General features: G+C 32.6%; 1 long non-coding RNA gene across 4 annotated transcripts in view; it reads left to right on the forward strand.

Annotated features, from left to right (window-relative positions):
* LOC141375661 (uncharacterized) overlaps positions 1 to 17,374 on the forward strand; it is a 49,327-nt gene that overhangs the window by 1,684 nt on the left and 30,269 nt on the right. For 3 of the 4 annotated variants that reach the window (XR_015498220.1, XR_015498218.1, XR_015498219.1), the window contains exons 2-5: positions 251 to 311; positions 2,195 to 2,308; positions 8,350 to 8,515; positions 15,111 to 15,220. This is a non-coding gene — a long non-coding RNA (uncharacterized LOC141375661). Of the gene's footprint in view, positions 1 to 250; positions 312 to 2,194; positions 2,309 to 8,349; positions 8,516 to 15,110; positions 15,221 to 16,212; positions 16,683 to 17,374 lie in introns of those variants that run through there. The other variant, XR_015498217.1, reaches the window with a different exon arrangement.

The following is a 17,374-nucleotide window of genomic DNA, read 5'->3' on the forward strand; positions in this document are numbered from 1 at the left end:
CATGACTTTTCTTTAAACTCAGAATGAAGTTATAATAATAAATCTGCATCTTTACCTGGTCAATTTCAAGCTGTTTCACTACTAATCCAACAGCAGAGGGCGCAACAGGCTAATCTAAGTAAAAGAGCAGAGGTTCTCTCATGTTACCCAGTTTATTGGCAGAAAGTAGCATATCTGTCTCTACAGATTGAATAATTATTTAAGTAACGCATTATATAACTCTTAAACATTTTAAATGTGTCATCTGCAGCACTGGATGATCAAAAATTCAACTGATTGAGCCTTTCTTTCAGCCATGGAGTCAAACTTTGGTAAGTTCCACAACACATTCTTAATTCTCGTTTCAAAAGCTTTAAAAATAAATTGTAAAATTTCTATACTATACATGTAACTAAAAGAGTTTTTTAAATATCATTTTAATAATCACAAAGACATCAAAACAACAAAGGGTAGAATAATAAACCATGCACAAACTAAAATGTACAAACATTAGCCTATAATGCCTAGCCTATTTGTACATCCAAGTCATTTCATAATTATTCTGTGCAGCGATCCCTTTGAGTCATTTACATCTTTCGTGTAAAGGGCCACAAATGAACTAGCAAGTGCCACAAAGTCTGTCTGCAACTCAACAGATGTTTTCTGTTGCGTTTGTTTGCTGGAATTAATTTAAGCTAACTTACAAATACAGCTTTTGAATGAGAATTTGGTACATTCTACAGTCAAATAAAATGTACAATTTGGATATTGGACTAAATTACTGTCATATGCAGAGTTTTTGAAACACACAGTTACACCTATCCAAGCATAGGTTAGCTGTAAATTATGTTAATATTTACATGTGTCATTTGAGTAATATGATCATACCAGTGACAGTCACATCATTGAGTTGGCCTTTTCTGTTTCCTCTAAGATATGATGTTCCTTTTCAGTGTTCACGTTATATTAAATAAAAAACAGGATTTTAAATACATAGTAAATGCAAGAGTCAAATAACTTGTGTGAATATAAATGTAAAAATATGGGTGATTTGGTCACATCGTCATCATCAGTGTAACAGATATCTACTAAACAGTTGAAGTCAGAATTATTAGCCCCCCTGAATTATTAGTGCCCTGTTTATTTTTTCCCCAATAATGGAGGGAAGATTTTTTTCAACACATTTCTAAACCTAATAGTTTTAAAAACCCATTTTCTAATAACTGATTTATTTTATCTTTGCCATGATGACATTAAGTAATATTTCACTAAATATTTTTCAAGACACTTCTATGCAACTTAAAGTGACATTTAAAGGCTTAACTATGTTAATTAGGTTAACTGGTCAGGTTAGGGTAATTAGGCAAGATATTGTATGTCAATGGTTTGTTCTGTAGACAATCAAAAAAAAAGTGCTTAAGTGCTAATAATTTTGTCCCAAAAATGTTTTTAAAAAATTAAAACTGCTTTTATTCCAGCAGAAATAAAACAAATAAGACTTTCTCTAAAAGAAAATAACATATTAGACATACTGTGAAAATTTCCTTGCTTTGTTAAACATCATTTGGGAAATATTTAAAAAAGAAAACAAATTCAAAGGGGGGCTAATAATTCTGACTTCAACTGTATATGTAAAGATGAAACCAAATACTTTTTTTGATGTCTACTTATTAAATATGTAAAAGTATAAGTGATCCTAACATAGTTCTTCAATTTTAAATGACTAAAAGCCCTTTGCTTGTAAAATCTGTGTAAACATAGTGCTTTGAAGGACAGTAATACAAAGTTTTATAGTACAATAACAAATAGTTAGTATTTTCAGGCAACACTGTGATCCTTAAATAGAGTTTTTAAAAATGTTATTATATTTAATTTATCTATTTTAATGTTTTTTTTTCCATTCTAGAGGCTGTCCTCTGGAAAGCATAGTAAAATGTATGATTTACATTATAATTTTTGCTCAGAAAAAAATAGGCATACACTCATACAAATTTTTAATCTTTGACCCAGAAAAACAACACAATTTTAAAATAATTATAAAAATAAATGTTCTATACAAAATCATTTGACAGACAGATATAAAATAGTCAAACATATAAAAAAAAACAGTATTCAGTATTCAAAAAAAAAAAAAAAACTACATAAAATCTCTAAAACACACTCACATAGCTTTTTTTTTTTTTATATGATTTATTTATTTATTTTTTTTTTTCAGAAAATATTCCTCTCCAACCAAGAAAGAATGCTCTCCACAATGAGCTTTTTTCATCATCTCATTTGAAGGACAGCTTGGCCTCAGAAGCGAATATCTGACCTAATCTGAGTGCAGGTGGGTGACCGGTGTAAGAAGCAAAATCGCTTTGTCATCGCACGTGCTCCTGAGCGCGGCCCATGTTAAACAAGTCTCTCCTCTATTCTCTGACAGTAAGATAATTCATCCATTTTTCCTCTCATTTGTCTCTCTCTCTCTCTCTCTCTCTCTCTCTCTCTCTCTCTCTCTCTTTTTTTCTCCCTTTAAAGAGCCACACACACATATACATATATAAAAACACACACAACAACACAAGAGAATAATCAGCCACAGGTATGAGGCGATTAGAAATGGTTTTGTTGACCTCAAGGGCCGATGGTGATATTGATAACATTTTCAAACAGTCTTGCTCATCAAAGGGTTTCCTGTTAAAGTTGTAATCTTCCTTGAAATAGGGCTTTGTTAGCTATCGCGGCATTCACTTGACCGAGAATTCCTGGGCTGTAAGCTAATGGGGATGATTTTGAGCGGGGTCGGTGCAGGGGATCAGAGCTGGGGACCCGAGCGGGGTGGCCCTGGAGCTCAGAAGTGGCTCGCGGCGATTTGTAGCCCAGGTGACTTTGCAAATTCCCCTCCTGCTTAAGACGGGCCTCGCTGGATGATCATTTTCTAGTCTTTCCCAAGCCTGCATATCAGGGATCAAAAACAAAGAAATGGAGTATGTGATTAAAATGCCGAAACCACTAGTGTTTAAAAGCTTTAGGCTTTCGAAGGAAATTAATACTTTTATTCAGCAGGGAGGCATTAAATTGATAAATAGCGACAGTCGAGATTTAAAATAATACAAAAGGTTTCTAAATTAATGGTCTTTTTGAACTTTTGTCAAAAAATACAATATAATAAAGTTTGCAACAGAGTGTTTGGTGGAATTCTGTTTCTACTACTGGATAAAAAAATAAATAAAATAAAAAACTTCCAATTTTGCAATCCTGAATTTATCCACTTGTAGTTGTAGGTTTAGATCTCCCAGAAAAGTGTTATATCAACTCAGATTTGTGAGGAGGAAAAGTCAGAATTGCACATTATTTCTTGCTCTGATCTACAAGAAAAAAAGTCTTTAAATCTTAAATTGCACTTTTACGTTTTTTTTAGTTATTTATGTTTCACAATTCTGAGTTTCGTTAGCTCAGTGGGTAGCACTGTCAACTCACAGCAAGAAAGTTGCTCGTTCAAGGCACGGCTGGGTCAGTTGGCATTTCTGTTTGGAGTTTGCTTGTTCTTTCCCGGCTCAAGTGGGTTCCTCCTGGTGCTACGGTTTACCCCGCAGTCCAAAGACATGCAGGTGAATTGAATAAACTAAATTGGCTGTAGTGTGCATGCGAGAGTTTATGGATGTTTCCCAGTATTGGGTTACAGCTGAAAGGGCATCCGCTGTGTAAAACATATGCTGGATAAGTTGGCTATTGATTCCGCTGGGGCCCCCTAATAAAAAAAAAGGGACCAAGCTGATGGAAAATGAATGAATTCAGAGTTTTCTGTCTCAGAATTATGAGATACAAGAAATATGTGAGATGTATAACTTGATGTGTTCAATAAGGTGAATAAGTTCTGAACACAAGACAATTAATTATGAACTCAGATAACCTAAAACTGCAAGACATAATGAAATGTGAAATATACATTTTCAGTTCTGAAAGTCAGAATTGTATGATATAAACAAAAAAAATGCAAGATACACAGTCAAATAAATAAATAAAAGTCACAACCGCATGATAGTTGGTCAAAATTAAGAGAAATTAACTTGCAATTGAAAACGCACGCACGCACGCACACACACACACACACACACACACACACACACACACACACACACACACACACATATATATATATATATATATATATATATATATATATATATATATATATATATATACAGTTGAAGTCAGAATTAATAGCCCCCTGAATGTTTACTTTTTACCCCCATTTCTGTTTGACGGAGAGAAGATTTTTTAAACACATTTCTAAACATAATAGTTTGAATAACTTATTTCTAATAACCGATTTATTTTATCTTTGCCATGATGACAGTAAATAACATTTTACCAGACATTTTTCAAGACACTTCTATACAGCTTAAAGTGACATTTAAAGGCTTAACTAGATTAATTAGGTTAACTAGGCAGGTTAGGGTAATTAGGCAAGTTATTGTATAACGATGGTTTGTTCTGTAGATTATAGAGAAAATATATTATTTAAAATATAATTTAAAGGGGCTAATAATTTTGTCCTTAAAATAGTGTTTTAAAAATTAAAAAAAAAGCTTTTATTCTTGCTGAAATAAAACAAATAAGACTTTTTCCAGAAGAAATAATATTGAGACATACTGTGAAAATGTCCTTGCTCTGTTAAACATCATTTGGAAAATATTCAAAAAAGAAGAAAAAAATTTTAAGGGGGTTAATAATTCTGACTTCATATGTGTGTGTGTGTGTGTTTGTACTGTATATATATATATATATAATAAAAATAATAATACTAACAATAACAAATTAATATTAGTGATTTCTGAAGGATCGTGTGACTCTGAAGATTGGAGTAATGAAGCTGAAAATTCATCTTTAAAATCACTGCAATAAATTATTAAATTAAATTATAAACTACTTTTAAACAGTTATTTTATAGGGCAATAACATTTTACAAGTTTACAATTTGTACTTATTTTTGATTTAAATAAATGCAGCCTTGGTGAGCAGGATGAGCTTGTTTTAAAACATTTTAAAATCGTTACTGACCGCAAACTTACGGTAGTGTATATACAATAAGAAGAAAAAAGAAAGAAAAAAAAAACACAATTAATTTACAATTATTATTATTATTATTATTATTATTATTATTATTATTATTATTATATAGAAAAATTATTAGCTCTTTAAGCAGACTTTTTTTTCAGAGCAGCTTACAAATGAGGATTAAAAGAAGCACCGAATTTAGAGAAAAAAAGTTACAACCATAAGAAGAAATATGACACCCAAAATCAGAATTTAAAGTCATATTTTATGAGATATTGATTTAGAATCAAGAAAAATGTCATGAATAAATATGTGCATAATGTAGTTTGGTTTGTGAAATGTTTGCTTGAAATTTTGGGATATAAATTTGCCATTTTGAAAATAAATGAATAAATTAGATGTGAGCTAACAATTTTGTGAAAGTAAGAAATACAATAAAAACTTAAAACAGCAACATCTTATGACCTGCTGGATAGATTTATTTTCACTCACTAAACTATTGATTGTATCAGTCAATAAATCAATCAGAAGTTGGACGTTTGTCATTACTAATGTGATTTACACATCAATAAATCCATACTTTGCTCCGGTAATACACATTAAAAAATGATCTTATACCTAACCGTGCCAGTTATAGATCAAAAACCTCAGTGATGACTGATGCTCTGCATGCCGTTGATGTCTGAAGATTGAGATCAGAGTAACTCTGGTTTACAGGTGCACTGCATTCTTGGCCAGCCAGCGCAAAGTCACAGGTGAATGTCACTGCGGGTGTTAACTGATCGGCTGATTTCTGGAAGATACAAATTCTGAGATTCTGAAAAAAAAAGAAATGTAAGAAGTTAGCTTAAAATTGCAATATACAAAGTCATAACAGTAAGACTAATATAAAACGTGTATGATTTAAAATTGCAAGAAAGTCACAATGTTGATATTAAATTTTATTAGAAGCAGGAATTATAATTTTGCAATTCTCATAAGGTAATTTAATGTATGAGCTATACAGAAGTAATTAGAAGATATAACATTAAAGCATTTATATACAAAAAAAAATAGCTGTGAGATATTAACATGGCAAGATACAATTGAAGCTATAAGAAAAAGTCAGAAATGGAAGATATTAGTAATTGGAAGATGCAAAGTAAACATGTTAAAAATGTCAGAATTATAAGAGTGATGCAAAGTCATAATTCTGAAAAACAAAAATGTAGTTTGTGAAATCTTTTTACTGTGAGATACTAAATCAGAACTGCATTGCTAAATCAAAATTCAGAGGAATTAACTCACAATTTTGAGATTACATGATACAGGCACAATTTTAAGAAACAAGCAGTTAGAATTATGAGATATTTACTCAAAATCAAGAGAAAATTCATAATTATGAAAAACAAATATGTTTTTTTTGCAATAATAATTATTTAAAAAAAGGATTGAGAGATGTTAACTCATAATCAAAACTTGCAATTCTAAGAGTTGCAGTCACAGTTCTGAGAATAATATATCAGCTGTGAAATGTTAATTTGATTTTGTAAGAAACAAATCACGACTTTAAGAACCATGTCAGAAATGCAAGATATTAACTGGAAATTGCATGACTCAAAGATGCAATTTTAGGAAACAAAATAAAAAAAAAAGTTTCTGAATCACAGTTTCTTAATCGCGAACTCAAAATTCAGAAAAATAAACTCGCAATTCTGAGAAAAAAATTAATAAAATTATGAGGTAATAATAACAAAAAAAAAAAGCTGCAATTGTGAGTTATAAACTAAAAATTCTAAGAAGTTACAATTTGTAAGCTATAGAAATTGCAAAACAGGTGCAATTCTGAGAAAACACATCTGAACTTTGAGATATTAGCTTGATATTGCAAGATGTACACAGATGCAATTTTAAGAAATATTTCTAAAAAAAAAGTTAGGATTTTTAAATATTTACTGAAAAAGTTATGATTCGTGTGCTTTGTGAATTATTTGCTCTAACTACAAAATATAAATTGTGATTCTAAAAAGAGAATATTTTTAAAGATTCTACACAACTCACTATGAGTTACAAACTAGCAATTCTGAAATTTGTGAATTGTTACCACTTTCGAAATATAAACATCATAAACAAGCACAGCAACAAGCTACAGAGCAACGGTAAAATTCTACAACTCTTTGGCAGCATGTTCTAAGCCAAACTGGTGGAAATTTGGCTAACAATCTATGGAGAGTTCAAAACAACAGATTTTCAAACTAATTTAAGATGGTCGACAGGAAGTCGTGTCAATTTGAGAATCAATTGTATCAATGTTCTCTGTATGATCCAAGGAATCTGTAAGACCAGTCTCATGACAGTAGACAAAACTATTTAAAACTTTTTTGATAAAATTTGTATGATTTCTATTGATATAATTTAATTGTCGATTTTACCAAGAAGGTGGTGCAAACTGACATAGTTTGGCCATTGTCAGGTCTAGATCACACACATTAAGTTTGGTTTCAATAATTCAAACTATTGCAGCGATTAAGTAGTTTGGCATTATGTCATCACATTTGTCAGTGCAGTAAACAAAAAGTGTTATGTCTATTGACTCAAATTTGGCGCAAATCAGCCAAACGATGTAGGAATTTTAAAAAAATAGGTTTTTAACTTAAGGCTTTATGGCGGACAGGAAGTTCAGTTAATTAATGCATAATTAGTATTGAAATTCTTAGGACAACCCAAGGAATGTATCAAGACAAATGTCATACCAATAGGCAAAAATAGTCAAACGTTATTAGCATTTTTAGAAATATCGTTATAACGTTTGACCAAAAGGTGGAGCTGTGATGAAACCTTTTGAGCAGATTTAGAGCACATACAGACTTTCATTACAGTTCGCTATAACAATTCGATCCTTGGCCCCAAAATATAATATAAATATAAACACAATAAACATCGCAATTCTGAGAAAATGTTTATTGTAATGTTTCTATACTTAACCACTCCAGTAAGAGATCAAAAACCCCAGCGATGACTGATGCTCTGCCGTTGATATCTGAAGATAGAGATCAGAGTAACCCCAGTTTACAGGTGCACTGCATTCTTGGCCAACCAGCGCTAAGTCACAGGTGAATGTCACTGCGGGTGTTAACTGATCTGCCGATTTCTTCAAAAGCTAAGCTTGACCCTCTGAAAAGGATATTATAAAGGAATTCAGACTCAAATAAGACATTGCTACGCATTATACTATAAAAATGATAGGTGGCTTTCAAGCTGGAAAGTGGCTTGGAAAAAAATGAAAGCTATTTTTTCTATAGGCTACTAACTTACATGAATTGGCCATTGTTTTCGTATGTGCTTCAGGAGTCCAGAAATACCTTGGCTGTCAGCACCGGGACAGAACAATAGCCTCCCAGTCCTGTAAAACCCAGGATCGCTGAGGGAGAACATACTTTCCAATAGCAGGTGTTTGAGTCTGTCAGTAGCTGCTCCTCACCACGACTGCCGGTGAAAGGCTCGGGTTGTCCAGGTGTGCATGTGTGTGTGACTTATTCCTCTAAAGTTACTATTTTGGCAAAGCCGGGGATTGAAACATACTATATTGTGATCAGATTATGGAGCAAGTTCATATCTTGTGTGTTTTGCCTGTTCAGTTTGCAGTATTTCACACATTCAGAAAAAGAATTCACTAATGTGGTGAGCAGTTTTTTTCATGTAAAAATCTCAAATTCCTTGCTTTATATCTATCTATCTATCTATCTATCTATCTATCTATCTATCTATCTATCTATCTATCTATCTATCTATCTATCTATCTATCTATCTATCTATCTATCTATCTATCTATCTATCTATCTATCTATCTATCTATCTATCTATCTATCTATCTATCTATCTATCTATCTATCTATCTATCTATCTATCTATCTATCTATCTATATATATATACAGTTGAAGTCAGAATTATTAGCCCCCTTCAATTTTTTTTCTTCTTTTTAAAATATTTTCCAAATTATGTTTAACAGCGCAAGGAAATTTTCACAGTATCTCTGATAACATTTTTTCTTCTGGAGAAACTATTAAAACTATTATTTTTAGAAATGTGTTGAAAAAATCTGCTCTCCGCTAAACATAAATTTGGGAAAAAATAAACAAGCGGTCTAATAATTCAGGCGGGCTAATTTTGAATTTAACTGTATATATATATATATATATATATATATATATATATATATATATATATATATATATATATATATATATATATATATATTTATTTATTTATTTTTTTTAATATATTTTTTTTAAAGATTTTGCAAATTATGATTAACAAAGCAAGGACATTTTTACAGTATGTCTGATAATATTTTTTCTTCTAGAGAAAGTCTTATTTGTTTTGTTTTGGCTATAAAAAAACAGTTTTTTTATTTTTTTAAGCACCATTTTAAGGACACAATTATTAGCGCCTTTGAGTTCATTTGTTTATCGACAGTCTACAGAAAAAAACATCATTATACAATAACTTGCCTAATTACCCTAACATGCCTAGTTAAACTAATTAACCTAGTTAAGCCTTTAAATGTCACTTTAAGCTGTATAGAAGTGTCTTGAAAAATATCTCGTCAAATATTATTTACTGTCATCATGGCAAAGATAAAATAAATGAGTTATTAGAAATGAGTTATTAAAACTATTATGTTTAGAAATGTGTTAAAAAAAAATTGCTCTCCCTAAAACAGAAATTAGGGCGAAAAATAAACAGGGGGGCTAATAATTCAGGGGGGCTAATAGTTCTGACTTCAACTACAGTTGAAGTCAGAATCGTTAGCCCCCCTTGGAATTTTTTAAATACTTCCTAAATGATGTTTAACAGAGAAAAGAAATTTTCACATTATGTCTGATTATATTCTTTTCTTCTGGAGAAAGTCTTATTTGTTTTATTCTGGCTAGAATAAAAGCCATTTTATTATTATTTTTTAAACTATTTTAAGGTCAAATTTATTACCCCCTTTAAGCTTTTTTCCCAATAGTCTACAGAACAAACCATCATTATACAGTAACTTGCCTAAATACCCTAACCTGCCTAACCTAAGTAACCTAGTTAAGCCTTTAAATGTCACTTTAAGCTGTATGAAAGTGTTTTGAAAAATATCTAGTAAAATATTATTTACTGTCATGGCAAAGATAAAATAAATCAAGCTATTAAAAAAATAAAAAGTATTATGTTTAGAAATGTGTTGGAAAATAAATCTGCTTAAACAGATGGGGGTATTTCTTCTTTCTTTTTTTCTTTTTTTTTTTTTTTTTTTACTGAACTAGTCTGCAGTAAGGAGAACAGGAGACTCATTAGAAACAAACAGATGGCCAACCAGAAAGGAACTTAGGGTTATAAAAAGAGTGGCCAACACAAAATACATACATTCCTAATATTCGAGTACCATCTCACACTCAATACACTACAATTACTATGGTATAAATACAGCACTACAACATACAAAGGAGAGAGATCGACTTAGAAAGTACCAGTTTAATAATGATTGGATCAGCTGTAGTTTTAAAATCTTTTGGATGGCGCTGTATCTCTGAAATTATAAATATTTAAAAAAGGCTCTGTCCTTTTAAATAAACTGCATAGTTGCAATCTAAGCAACTACATTCTCACCTAAAAAAGCCACAAAAGTACATTATGTTGTCCAACAGCTGCAATATTTGTCAAACTGTAGTGAGTTTATTGATCTGTCACTCTATGTGGGTGGAGTAATACATAATGGTGGGGTGGCTGTAGGACATCTGATATTGCAGAACATCGCTCTGCTATTAGCCAATCAGATTCGAGAACCACACAGAACTGTTGTACTCATTTCTAACTTCCTCCTTGGACACTTTTGAGTGTATTCATATACTTGAGAAGGCTGCTTACAATTCCACAAACCCAAAGTACAAACATGATCGAACATGAGAGGTTTTGTATTGTTTGTTTCAGTCAAAATTGTTCACCCCCCAGATATACTACTATTTTTTATAGAAATGCTTTAACAAAGTCACATTTTAATAATTCTGAAAATGTAGCTTTACTCAAGTCAAGCAAGAAAGAAACGGGTATAATGCTAATCAACTATTGTAGACATTTCTATACTTTATATGTTGCAAAAATTTAAAGCGTATTTTGTAATTAAATGTGAAACGTCTGAGTTTTTTTTTTTTTTTTTTTAGGGTACCAAGTATGCAATAAGAGTTTGTTATGTAATCCTAAAACATTCATTTAATATCACTCCCAGTCCTCAGAACATAACTCTCAGGCTCAAATTCCCATCTGTAGTTCATTGCCTCCTCTTTTGATTGTTTAACACCTAATCACCACTTCTGCACTCCAGTACAGCAAGCTCTAATTACAGATAATAACCATGCAATATATGCCTGAAGCATGATACTGATGTGAGCTTTCCCACACCGAAACACATGGCTGATTGATTTTAAGAAATAAAGTGCTCTCATTTGACACCTAGAGGGTGATCAGAGATATTCGGCTAAAGCTTTTCATAATATTTTCAAAAGACAAAGGTTGTAGACTCATATTAATAATACATACTCTATAGCGCTGCACAAATACTGTATATATCATTTGAACATCAATATGTCAATCTGCGCATCCACAATAGTCACATCGCAGGATATGCATTGTTAAAATGGGATTTAATTGTTTAGGATTATATACATTATATTGGGATTATATAGTCACACAGTTCAAAATACATTAGATTTGTTGAGTTACTGCACAGTTTAACCATAATGGAGCACAATTTTATCATTTGCACATTTTTTGAGCTCTAAGAGAGTTTAAAGCATTCAGACACTTTCAGTAATTTTATAGAGATTTTTAAAAAACTATTTAAACTATTATTTGCAGTGTTGTTACATATTCAAAGTTTTTTTGTGCCTGAATATGATTTGACTAGTCTGAAAACCATAAAACTGATTATTTCACTTTTTGCATAGTACAATATATATCACAAAAAATACAAAATATTGCAATGTCAGATTTTTGCAATATCGTGCAGCCCTAATATATAAACAGTTTAAATTAGCCCCCCTGTTTATTTTTTCCCCAATTTCTGTTTAATGGAGAGAATAATTTTTTCAACACATTTTTAAACATAATAGTTTTAATAACGCATTTCTAATAACTGATTTATCTTTGCCACGATGACAGTAAATGATATTTTACAAAATATTTTTCAAGACACTAGTATTTAGCTTGAAGTGACATTTAAAGGCTTAACTAGGTTAATTAGGTTAACCAAGGAGGTTAGGGTAATTAAAAAATTAGAAGGGAAGTTAATAATTCTGACCTCAACTGTATACTGTTTATTATTAGGCGTTGAATTATAAACCCCCCTGTTTATTTTTTTTCCACAATTTCTATTTAAGAGAGATTTTTTTTAACTCATTTCTAAACATAGGTGATGTAGTGGCGCAGTAGGTAGTGTTGTCGCCTCACAGCAAGAAGGTCGCTGGGTCGCTGGTTCGAACCTCAGCTCAGATGTTGTTACTGTGAGGAGTTTGCATGTTCTCCCTGCGTTTGCGTGGGTTTCCTCCGGGTGCTCCGGTTTCCCCCACAGTCCAAAGACATGCAGTACAGGTGAATCGGGTAGGCTAAATTGTCCATTGTGTGTGTGTGTGTGTGTGTGTGTGGATGTTTCCCAGAGATGGGTTGCGGCTGGAAGGGCATCCACTGCGTAAAAACCTGCTGGATAAGTTGCCGGTTCAAATGAATGAATGAATGAATGAATGAATGAATGAATGCATTTCTAAACATAATAGTTTTAACAACGCAAGAAAATGTTCAGACATACTGTGATAATTTGCTTGCTCTGTTAAACATTTGGGAAATATTTAAAAAAAGGGAAAAAAAATCAAAAGGGGGCTAATAATTTATTCTAACTTCAACTGTATATATATATATATATATATATATATATATATATATATATATATATATATATATATATATATATATATATATATATATATTTATATATATATATATATATATATATACATCTAAAAATTGATTTCAGAATGCGGCTTTCCATATTTTAAGCAGCTCATTTAGCTACAGTATTTACAATTTCTATGTATGAAAATGTTATGTAAATTTATTTGTGATCCATTCTCGGTAATTTGGTGGCAAATTGTAATAAACAAACAACAAATAAACCGGTTATGTCAAGAAATAAATCTAAAGTAAATAAAAAAAATTAATAATTCAAAACATATGCAAAAATGTAAAATGATCAACTAGAATTACGCAATCTTCAGTGATGATAACTTGTATCTTTATTTTACATTTTATTTCATTATTGTGTAATATTAACACTTTATACTATTGTTATTGTTCAAGTAATTAAGTGAAACAATGCAATATCTTTATCTGTCATGACCTTTTCTGAACATTTTCATTATTCAAGGCAAGCTTAAGCAGATTCAGCTTACCCCCTGTACACAATGCAGGACGAACAATAAAGGTTAAATGAAAAGAACAACCCTGAGAGTTTATATCCTCTTCACAGAGATGCATTATCACATTGCAGTTGCCTAAGAAATTAAGCCAAATTGTGGATATAATGGCTGAGGCTTGAGAGAACACAACGTGGGGGCCTGAGCGGGGGGTGGTGGGGGGAGCGGATGAGTGATTCCTGGCACAGCCGGAGAGAAAACAGAGAAAGAAGGAGACAGAAAGAGTACGAGCAAGAGAAGGATAGCTACTGGTGCTTAGCTCCAATGAAAGCTCCTTCTTTGCGGACCAGAGATCAAAACTGAAGGGGCCGGTCCGGGTCTTCACCTGGGCCCTTTGTCATTGATAAGTCTGTCATCCCTGCTGATATTGGAGCAGTAATGGCAACCGATGATTAGCCCACTCCTGAGCCATTAACCACATTTCTTATCCCTTTGCTCATGCTCCGCAGGGGAAAGACACACAAAGAGAGCCTTTATAGCCCTTCAGCCTTAAACTCTGAGGCTGCGTCCACCTGACCTGAAAGGCATAACTGTTACGTCCCTTCGAAGAAGAAGTTCGGGACGAGATACATGTCAAAGGTCGTGCCGTGGTGCGACGCCAAATGAGCGGGTTCTGAGTGACCGGCTTGCTGAAAGAGCGCCACCAAGAAAATTACACAAAATTGTCTGTTTTGTCAACATTTCATCGCTAGATTTGCACAAGAAAAAAAAGGGCCCTCAGACGGCCAGAGAGATCGAGCTGCTCAGAATTTGACTGACAAACAAATCTGCTCATTATTTCGGTCTCTATTGCCCCTTAGTACGCCTCTTAACCGGCGATATTTAATATGATCTCTTTTTAATGATCTTTAAGTGGCTGAAATTACATCCCCTGAAAAAAAACATGTAAGGTTTGATGGAGGTATTCGAGTTATGGAACTTTGACTACAAAAAAAAAGAGAAGAATGTATACATTGCCATCTGCTAATATTAACACCTTTAGTGAATATGAGCAGAGAAAGCTGTGAATGACCTTTATTGTTTACATTTTAGATCTCTTGTTAGAAATATTAACAAAGACAACAAAACCGACGGCACAGTGGCTCAGTGGTTAGCACTGTCACCTCACAGCAAGAAGGTTGCTGGTTCGAGTCCTGGCTGAGTCATTTGGCATTCTGTGTGGATTTTTGCATGTGGATTTTTGCAGGTTTTCTACAGGTGCTCCGGTTTCCCCCACAGTCTAAAACCGTGATATAGGTGAATTCAACCAACCAAATTGGCCATAATATGAGCAAACCAGTCTCACTCTGAAAGCGTACCTCTATATACGTTTCTAGAGGCCGCAAAATATGTCCCAGGAGCTACGTTTTTGCAGTTTTTGTTTTCCAAATCCACTAGAGGCCAATGTGTTCGCTTTTTGACCCACCCTCGCCCTTCCCTAAAGCCAACCAATAGTGTTTTAAAAAGCACAGATTGACCCATCCAACCAACTTCAGCAATTCATAAAAAGAAAAGCCCTCTTCTGATTTTTACCATGTTTTACCACATTCTCACCCTCTAATTAACTTTATTTATTTTTTTGGATTCTGTTTTCGTCTTACCTGCTTACTGGAACTGTTCTTCACCAGACTTGAACCCCGTCGTCGTGATCAACTCTTCTCTGCCTCTCAAGTCTACCAATGTACATGGTGAGCTAACTGGACAATCTGGTAACAGCCGGAAATCCGTACATACAGAGGTAAGTGGTCAGCTAGTAAGCACGAAAAGGAACGGCGTCATACCGCCCCGTAGCGTTCATTTAATAAATTAAATGCTGTCATGTGTACTTCTGGCTACAGCTAGACAATTAAATTGCAGAAGTTAGTTGAGGCTTGCATTCAGAAAGTTTCCAAAATGTCAATCTAATGTCACCTTCAGTAGATGTACATCACAAAGTTTTTGAAAGGATTAAAAAAAAAAAAATAAATAAAAATTCTCATCCAAAAACAAAATTAAGCAACTTCAGTTGTTTTTTCTTTATATATATTTTTTAATAAAAGCTTTAATAAAAAATATTTTTTTCCACTACAGCTTTTGCTTTTAGTTACCCTTATGAAAAAGCAGTTAAAATGTACTTTAGGTGCTTAATTGAAATTTGCTTTATGTTGAATTTCATAGTCTAAGTATACATAAGTATGCATTTACTTAAATGTCAGTGGTGTATATGTGTTCACTACAGTTTGTGTCTTTGGATGGATTGAAATGCAGATACCAAATTTTAAGTGCAGGACCCTATACTTGTCCACGTCACAATTTCTCTTCCCTCACAAAATAGTTCTGGTATTCTAAGAGTAAACCTTCAGTATACTCAAAAATTCACTGGAAGTACAAATTACAAACTTAATTGTGGACTACTGTACATATGAACTTAAACTTTACTTCTGTTATACTGTACTTTTAAATACTAAAAGTTGACTAATTTAGTCACAACTGGTATTCAGGTAGTAAACTTACAAGTATACTACTATTACATAAAAAAGTTACTACATTAATATATTTTATACTTCAACATTACATTTAGGTATGAATAAAATTAACTTAAAGTACAGATTTGTAAGGACAAGCAGGAGTCCCAAAATTAGTGGAGAGCGCTGTAACTGGCAAATCTGTTCAAAACGGTATTGGTAACTATTTTAACGTCAACACATGGTAATTCACCTCTAGCTGATTGTAGATGTTTATGTTCTCTAGATGTTTTCTTCAACTTTCATGGACCCTAAACCCTGTACAGAAAATAGTTGGCCGTGGTCTGGGTTAATCCTGTGAAAATATTTCTCCAAACGCCATTATGCCTCTCAGACACTGTCTGCTCCCAGGATTTAAACTTCCTGTTTGTAAAGGACGCAGCAGGAAGTGTCTTGACTCTTCACACACCTCTTCAGGGTGCTGACCACTCACATTAAATCATGTGTGCTGCCCATGATAAACGGCCTGGTATATGATGGCTTGCTTACTTCTGACATATGCGGCTTACTGTTTCAAATGTATGGGAGACCACTGGTAAAAGTGTTTCTATTTTGCTATTTTTTCTTTTTTATGTTTTTCAAAAGCCTAAAACTGCACTTATTTACAGATTTTAATTTTCAATCCAAAATTTCCAATGTCCTATACACGTATTTAATTGTTATTTATAGTGTTATTAGTAGTAGTCGTGTGGTAGTATTTAATTTCATTGATTTGGTTTACTTATGGTTAAAAGTACGACCTTTAAATGTTGCTGTTGTCAATGTAATTGTATTTCTTAAAGCAAATGGTCAGTGCTTTCTGCTATCTTGGTTTCTGTGAACTACTTTCTGAACAAATTTAGTTGTTTGTGTTGTATATTCATGCTGTCTGCATTATCTGCAAGTCCCAAGCAAAACCTTGTTATTTTATTTATTCTATTCTATTGATTTTATAAGTTTAGTTTCACTCATGTTAATCTACACTCTAAAAAAGCTGAGCTATTCCAACCCACATTTAGGTAAATTATGGATAAAACAAAAAGTTAGGTTAAATATGGGCTATAAATTTAGTATCAATTTTAAAAATTAACCCAGTGTTATATGTTTTACATATTTTGACCATGGACCACAAAAATCATAAGTGTATTTTAAAAAAATTGAGATTTATACATCATCTGAATGGTTAAAATAAGCTTTCTATAAATTAATAAATGATAATAAAAATTCCTTACGTTCATATAACGCTTTTCTGGACAATCAAATCACTTGAATCTACTGACTCACCACCATTGTGGACTACCATCTGATTGGTGGAGAGGAGAGAAATTGATGAAGCCAATTGTCATATGGGGATGGTTAGGAGGCCATGATGGACAGATGCCAGTGGGCAAATTTGGCCAGGATGCCAG

The sequence above is a fragment of the Danio rerio genome, chromosome 8, assembly GCF_052040795.2.
Source record: "Danio rerio strain M-AB ecotype USA chromosome 8, GRCz13ab, whole genome shotgun sequence".
In the NCBI taxonomy this organism is placed as follows: domain Eukaryota; kingdom Metazoa; phylum Chordata; class Actinopteri; order Cypriniformes; family Danionidae; genus Danio; species Danio rerio.